Below are 7,836 nucleotides of genomic sequence, written 5' to 3'. Positions count from 1 at the left end.
CCCTTCTCGCCCTAGGTGCGGGAACCCGGGGGTCTCTGCTGGCTCCGCGGTCACCAAGTCACGGGGAGGCTCGGCAGCGCCGCCTCGGAGACTGTCCTCACCCTCCTCTCGAAGGCGAAGCGGCCAGGGCGTGACCTACCAGAGCCACCCAGCCAATGTGTGCGGCAGCCCACCAGAACCTGGGCCCGAGATCACCCTAGGTTAAAAAAACTGTTCTAATAAATGAATCAAATTTTACAGATGGGGAATCTGAGAGTTGGGCTAACTAACTTGAGTAAGGTCACTAGTAATGACAGAGCTGAGACTCAAAATGATGTCTTCTGACAGAGGCTCTTTTTAATTCCATGCCTCTCAGAATCCTAGACTGTTTTTATTTTTTTTTAGAGACAGGGTCTCACTCTGTCGTCCAGGCTGCAGTGCAGTGGTGCAATATTTACTGACTGCATTCTCAACCTCCTTGGGGTCAAGTGATCCTCCTACCTCAGCCTCCCAAAGAGCTGGGACTATGAGTGCGCTCCACCACGCCCTGCTAATTAAAAAAAAAAAAATTGGGGGACTGGGCACTATGGCTCACGCCTGTAATCCCAGCACTTCTGGAGGCTGAGGAGGGCGGATCACTTGAGGACAGAGTTGGAGACCAGCCTGACCAACATGGTGAAGCCCTGTCACTACTAAAAATACAAAACTTAGCTGGGCATGGTGGTGGGCGCCTGTAATCCCAGCTCTTCAGGAGGCTGAGGCAGGAGAATTGCTTGGTACCCAGGAGGTGGAGGTTGCAGTGAGCCAAGATTGCACCACTGCACTCCGCCTGGGTGACAGAGCGAGACTCCATCTCAAAAAAAGAAAATATAATTTTTTTTTGGTAGATACTGGGTCTTGCGATGTTGTCCAGGCTGGTCTGAAACTACCGACTTCACAGGATCCTCCCACCTCGGCCTCCCAAAACTCTGGGATCACACCTGTCCATCTCAGACTGTTACAACTGAAGAAAGGGCCCTCGGAGATCATCCAGTCCATCCCCCTCATTTCACAGCAAAGATGTGAGCTGGAAGCTTCACAAAAACACACAGCTCCCAACCTTCAGTAAGTAATCATGTAGTGGGTTTTTTTTTTTTTTTTTTTTCCCTGAGAAGCTGGGAGTAGGTCCTTGGATGCATTACAGATCAAGAGACAAAATGGAACAGTAATTATGATTCTGAAATTGCTCATAATTAGATCCACAGCCAGGCAGTCTCACTCAGATTAATGAGACTGAGTTTCTGATTCCCAGTGGCCCATAGGTCAGTGAAGGTTCAAGAGGTGCTAATTAGATCAATGAGTTTTTTTAGTTATTCATTTGATAAAGCATTGCATGGCACTGTGTGCAAAGCTCTGAGCTAGGTACTGTGGCTGATAAAGGATTACTATATAGTATGAATCTGTATTTAAGAGAAAGAACTCCCCAGAGCCTGATTGCCTGGGATAGAATCTGATATTTGTTCAAGTTTAATGATGAAGAATAAGAAAAAGAAGAAAAAGAGAATTCCATACTTGTCACTTACGTACCCTGTGTTACCTTGGGCAAATTACCTACTGGCTTCTGGGTGGAGGCCTCCAATCTATTGAAGAGATAAAATACACACTCCAAGCTACTGAAGAGACAAAATATATAAATCAATTTAGGCCCCAGTGCAGTGACTCACTCCCAGTGCTTTGTTTGGGAGGCTGAGGCAGGAGGATCACTTGAGCCCAGGAATTTGAGGCTTCATTGAGCTATGATTGCACCACTGCACTCCAGCCAGGGTGAAGAGTAAGACCCTGTCTCTATTTTTTTTTTCCTCTCTCTCTTTTAATAATATTGATACCCTATCTCTAAAACAGTAAATAAACAGGCCGGCTGGGCGCAGTGGCTCAAGCTTGTAATGCCAGCACTTTGGGAGGCCGAGACGGGCGGATCACGAGGTCAGGAGATCGAGACCATCCTGGCTAACACGGTGAAACCCTGTCTCTACTAAAAAATACAAAAAACTAGCCGGGCGAGGTGGCGGGCGCCTGTAGTCACAGCTACTCGAGAGGCTGAGGCAGGAGAGTGGTGTAAACCCGGGAGGCGGAGCTTGCAGTGAGCTGAGATCTGGCCACTGCACTCCAGCCTGGGTGACAGAGCGAGACTCCGTCTCAAAAAAATAAAAGAATAAATAAATAAACAGGCCAAGTGTGGGGGCTCACACTGGTAATCCTAGCACTTTGAGAGGCCAAGGCAGGAGGATCCCTTGAGACCAAGAGTTTGAGACCACCCTGGGCAACATAGGAAGACTCCATCTCTACAAAAAGAAAAAATTAGCTGTGCGTGGTGGCGCATGCCTGTGGTCCTGGCTACTCCAGAGGTGGGGGAGTTGCTTGAGCCCCAGGAGGTCAAGGGTGCTGTGAGCTATGATTGTGACACGTCTCTCCAGCCTGGGCAACAGAGGGAGACACTGTCTCTACAATAAATTTTCTTTTTTTTTTTTTTTGAGATGGAGTCTCACGCTGTTGCCCAGGCTGGAGTGCAGTGGCGCGATCTCGGCTCACTGCAAGCTCCGCCTCCTGGGTTCACGCCATTCTCCTGCCTCAGCCTCCTGAGTAGCTAGGACTACAGGCGCCCGCCACCGCGCCCGGCTAATTTTTTGTATTTTTAGTAGAGACGGGGTTTCACTGTGGTATCGATCTCCTGACCTTGTGATCCGCCCGCCTCGGCCTCCCAAAGTGCTGGGATTACAGGCTTGAGCCACCGCGCCCGGCCTCTACAATAAATTTTCTTTTCTTTTTTTTTTACACAGAGTTTCACTCTTGTTGCCCAGGCTGGAGTGCAATGGTGCAGACCTCAGCTCACTGCAACCTCTGCCTCCCGGGTTCAAATGATTCTCCTGCCTCAGCCTCCCAAGTAGCTGGGATTACAGGCACCTGCCACCACGCCCGGTTACTTTTTGTATTTTTAGTAGAGATGGGGTTTCACCATGGCCAGGCTGGTCTCAAACTCCTGACCTCGTGATCTGCCCGCCTTGACCTCTCAAAGTGCTGAAATTACAGGCGTGAGCCACCGCAACCGGCCAAAAAATTAAAAAAAAAAAAAAAAAAAAAAAAGCAGGCCGAGCTTGGTGGCTCACACTTGTAATCCTAGCACTTTGAGATGCCAAGGCAGGCAGGTCACCTGAGGTCAAGAGTTCATGACCAGCCTGACCAACATGATGAAACCCCGTCTCTACTAAAAATACAAAAATTAGCCAGATTTGGTGGCACGTGCCTGTAATCCAAGCTACTTGGGAGGCTGAGGCAGGAGAATCACTTGAACCCGAGAGGCAGAGGTTGCAGTGAGCTGAGATTGCACCACTTCACTCCAGCCTGGGCGATAGAGCAAAACTCCATCTCAAAAACAAAAAACAAAAAGAAGAGAAAAGGTAGGGTTGCAGAAGGTCGGGACTGAAGAAGGGCATGAAGGAGAAGGATCAGGGTGAGCTGAGGCATAGAGGCAGAAGCATAGCTTGTCCAGCATGGCTGCAGTAAAAAAAAATGATGGGGTTTCAGCCTGGAGAGGTAGGTTGGGGCCAGATTGAGGAAGGCTCTGGATTCTGGCAAGGAGTTTGGATGTTACTCAGTAAGCAGTAAAAACCCTAGAGGGACTTTTGCCATATCATTTTGCAACTGCAGGAGAAAATAGTGACTCAGAGAAAACACCATAGAGTTCAGCATGGAGCCAGGTTTGCTGAGTGGGAGTGAGTTTCCCGGCATAGGAAAGGCTGGTGTATCAGAGCGGCAAGCTGCCACCTCCTGCTGCTGGAAGCTCAGTTAGAGTGTGACTGAGATTCCCCTCTAGTGACTGAGGTTGGCATTTCCTTGGAGGACTGGACTGGGATTTGTTCTGGTTCATAGATGCATATTCAACTAATGTAGACTTGCCATCTCTTCTGTGCCAGGCACTTTTTTTTCTCTTTTTTTTGAGACGGAGTCTTGCTCTGTCGCCCGGGTTGGAGTGCAAGCTCACTGTAACCCCTACCTCCTGGGTTCAAGTGATTCTCCTGCCTCAGCCTCCCAAGTAGCTGGGATTATAGTCACCAGCCACCACGCCCGGCTAATTTTTGTATTTTTAGTAGAGACGAGGTTTCACCATGTTGGCCAGGCTGGTCTCAAACTCTTGACCCTAGGTGATCCACCCGCATTGGCCTCCCAAAGTGCTGGAATTACAGGCATGAGCCACCGCACCTGGCTTGCCAGATACTTTTATGTACACTACCTCCTATAATCCTCACAGCAGCCATATGAAGTAGATACTATTAAAATTTAACTGGAAAATGATGCTGGCTGGGCGTGGTGGCTCACCTCTGTGATTCCAGCACTTTGGGAGGCTAAGGCAGGCTGATTGCTTGAGCCCAGCAGTTGGAGACCAGCCTGGGCAACATAGTGAGATCCCATCTCTACCAAAAATACAAAAATGAGCTGGGTGTGGTGGCATGTGTCCATAATCCCAGCTACTTGGGAGGCTGAGGCGGGAGGATCAATTGAGCCCAGGAGGTTGAGGCTGCAGTGAGCTATCACTGAGTGCCACTACACTCAGGCCTGGGTGACAGAGTGAGGGACCCTGCCAAAAAAAAAAAAAAAAGGGAGAGAGAGAAAATTATGGGGAAGCTTACAGAGGTGGGAAGGGTCTAGGAATAATTTACCCCACGGGGTAGCTCATTACCTATCTCACAGCTCACTGCATTCTTAGAATTATTTTTCTTTTTTTTTCCTTTGAAATGGAGTCTCTCTCTGTCACCCAAGCTGGAGTACAGTGGCGCAATCTCAGCTCACTGCAAGCTCCGCCTCCCGGGTTCACGCCATTCTCCTGCCTGTCTCCCGAGTAGTTGGGATTACAGGCGCCCACCACCACGCCTGGCTAATTTTTTGTATTTTTAGTAGAGATGGGGTTTCACCGTGTTAGCCAGGATGGTCTCGATCTCCTGACCTCGTGATCCACCTGCCTCAGCCTCCCAAAGTGCTGGGATTACAGGCATGAGCCACCGTGACTGGCAGAATTATTTTTCTAGCACAGGGTCTTGCTCTGTTGCCCAGGCTGGAGTGGAGTGCAGTGGCAAGATCATAGGTCACTGCAGGCTCGAACTATTAGGCTCAACTGATCCTGCCACCACACCCTAGCACACACCACGCCTAGCTAATTTCTTTTTTTTTTTTGAAACGGAGTCTCGCTCTGTTGCCCAGGCTGGAGTGCAATGGCACAATCTCGGTTCACTGCAACCTCTGCCTCCCGGGTCTCCTGCCTCAGCCTCCCAAGTAGCTGGGACTACATGCGCATGCCACCATGCTTGGCTAATTTTTTGTATTTTTAGTAGAGAGGGGGTTTTGCCGTGTTAGCCAGGATGGTCTGTATCTCCTGACCTCATGATCCACCCGCCTCAGTCTCCCAAAGTGCTGAGATTACAGGCGTGAGCCACTGCGCCCAGTGTTTTTTGTTTGTTTGTTTGTTTGTTTTTTGAGATGGAGTCTCCTTCTGTCGCCCAGGCTGGAGTGAAGTGGCACAATCTTGGCTCACCTTGACCTCTACCTCCCAGGTTCAAGTGATTCTCCTGCCTCAGCCTTCCAAGTAGCTGGGATTACTGGCACACGCCACCATGCCTGGCTAATTTTTGTATGTTTAGTAGAGATGGGGTTTCACCATGTTGGCCACGCAGGTTTCGAACTCCTGACCTCAAGTTATGTGCCTGCTTTGGCCTCCCGAAGTGCTGGGATTACAGGTGTGAGCCACGGCGCCCGGCTTGGCTAAGTTTTAGAATGTTTGTAGAGAAGGGGTCTAGCCGATGTTGCCCAGTCTGGTCTCAAATTTCTAGACTCAAGTGAGCCTCTCACCCTGGCCTTTCAGGGTGCTGGGATTACAGGCTGGGATTACACCCTTTCAGGGTGCTGGGATTACAGCCGCTTCGGCTGGCTCCAGATTAAATCTTAAACCAGTTCTTAGCTTTTTGTGATTTTCAAGGTCTGGCACTTTTTTTTTTTTTTTTTGAAACATTGTCATGCTGTGTTGCCCAGGCTGGAGTGCAGTGGTGCGCTCATGGCTCACTGCAACCTTTGCCTCCCGGGCTCAAATGATCCTCCCACCTCAACCTCCTGAGTAGCTGGGACCACAAGTGTGTGTCACCACGCCCAGCTAATTTTAGTATTTTGGGTAGAGATGGGGTTTCACCGTGTTGCCCAGGCTGGTCTCAAGTGATCCACCCACCTTGGCCTCCCAAAGTGCTGGGATTACAGGCATGAGCCACCATGCCTGACCTGAAATAGTTATTTAGTCTTATTATTAGTAGTAGTAGTATTTTGGTCTTTCATGGCCTTGGACTTTTGAAGATTACAGGTCAGTTATTTTGTAGAATGTCCCTCAGTTTGAGTTTGTCTGATATTTCCTTGTGATTCTCATGTCACTTTGCCTTTACTATTGTATTGTATCATTACTATTGTATTAACTCATCTTTCTCTTTCTCCCTTCCCTCCCTCTCTTCCTCCCTTCCTCTCTTCCTCCTTTCTTTCCTTCCCTCTCTCCGTCTCTCCTGCCTTCCTGCCTTCTTTCTCTTTCTTTCTTCTTCTTCTTCTTTTTTTTTTGTTTTGTTTTTGAGACAGGGTCTTGCTCTGTCACCAAAGCTGGAGTGCAGTGGCACAGTCACGGCTCACTGCAACCTCTGCCTCCCGGGTTCAAGAAATCCTCCCACCTCAGCCTCCCAAGTAGCTTGCACTACAGGTATGTAACACCACACCTGGCTAATTCTTTTTGTATTTTTATTAGAGATGGGTTTCACCATGTTGGCTAGTCTGGTGTCAAACTCCTGACCTCAAGTGATCCCCCTGCCTCGGCCTCCCAAAGTGCTAGGATTACAGGTGTGAGCCACTGCGCCCGGCCTGATTTTTTAAATTTTTTGTAGACATGACAGTCTGGCTATGTTGCCCAGGCTGGTCCTTTTTTTTTTTCCTGAGATGGAGTCTTGCCCTGTCGCCCAGGCTGGAGAGCAGTGGCTCGATCTCAACTCACTGCAACCTCCGCCTCCCGGGTTCAAGCAATTCTCTTGCCTCAGCCTCTCAAGTAGCTGGGATTATAGGCGCCCGCCACTACATCCGGCTAATTTTTGTATTTTTAGTAGAGACGGGGTTTCACCGTGTTGGCCAGGCTGGTCTCGAACTCCTGACATCGGGATCCGCCCGCCTCGGCCTCCCAAAGTGCTGGGATTACAGGCGTGAGCCACTGCGCCTGGCCCCAGGCTGGTCTTAACTGGGTTCCTTTCTGTCTGTCTCCTTCCTCCTCAGATATGCCTAAACTATGGCCCTGATGAGGTTGTAGTAAGCAGGAATCTTTCAGTAACAAGTCTTCAAAGACCCAACTCAAAAGGACTCAAGCAAGAAAGGAGGTGCACTGGCTTACTGACTGTGAAGACACAGTTGGCTCCACACACTCAAACAGTATCATTAGGGCTTTGATCCCTCCCTTAGCTCAACTTTCTTCTGAGTTGGTTCCATTCTCAGCCACCCTTTCCTTTCAGAGTAGCCAGATGGCAGCTAGTACTTGCAGATTCATGTCTGACATTTTCAGTAACTCCAGCAAGGGAAAGCTCTTCTCTCTCTATCTCTCTTTCTCCCTGTCTCTGTCCTTTGTAATGCAAGGCCCAGATTTGACTCTCATTGGTTACTAGTTTTTTTGAGACAGAGTCTCCCTCTGTCACCCAGGCTGGAGTGCAGTGGTGCGATCTCAGTTCACTGCAACCTCCACCTTCTGAGTTCAAGCGATTCTCCTGCCTCAGCCTCCCGAGTAGCTGGGATTACAGGCGCCTGCCACCATGCTTGGCTAAT

The 7,836-nt window shown here is 49.3% G+C and overlaps 1 long non-coding RNA gene across 1 annotated transcript; it reads left to right on the top strand.

Annotated features, from left to right (window-relative positions):
* The first annotated feature begins 10 nt into the window (after positions 1 to 10).
* On the top strand, positions 11 to 6,730 carry LOC112426904 (uncharacterized). Its single transcript, XR_003018295.2, has 3 exons — positions 11 to 200; positions 867 to 1,083; positions 6,619 to 6,730. It is a non-coding gene; the product is annotated as an uncharacterized lncRNA (long non-coding RNA).
* Positions 6,731 to 7,836: the final 1,106 nt, after the last annotated feature.

Source organism: Macaca nemestrina, chromosome 18, assembly GCF_043159975.1.
Source record: "Macaca nemestrina isolate mMacNem1 chromosome 18, mMacNem.hap1, whole genome shotgun sequence".
In the NCBI taxonomy this organism is placed as follows: Eukaryota; Metazoa; Chordata; class Mammalia; order Primates; family Cercopithecidae; genus Macaca; species Macaca nemestrina.
Note: the sequence above shows the minus strand (reverse complement) of the source record. Positions and strands in the feature narration are given on the sequence as shown.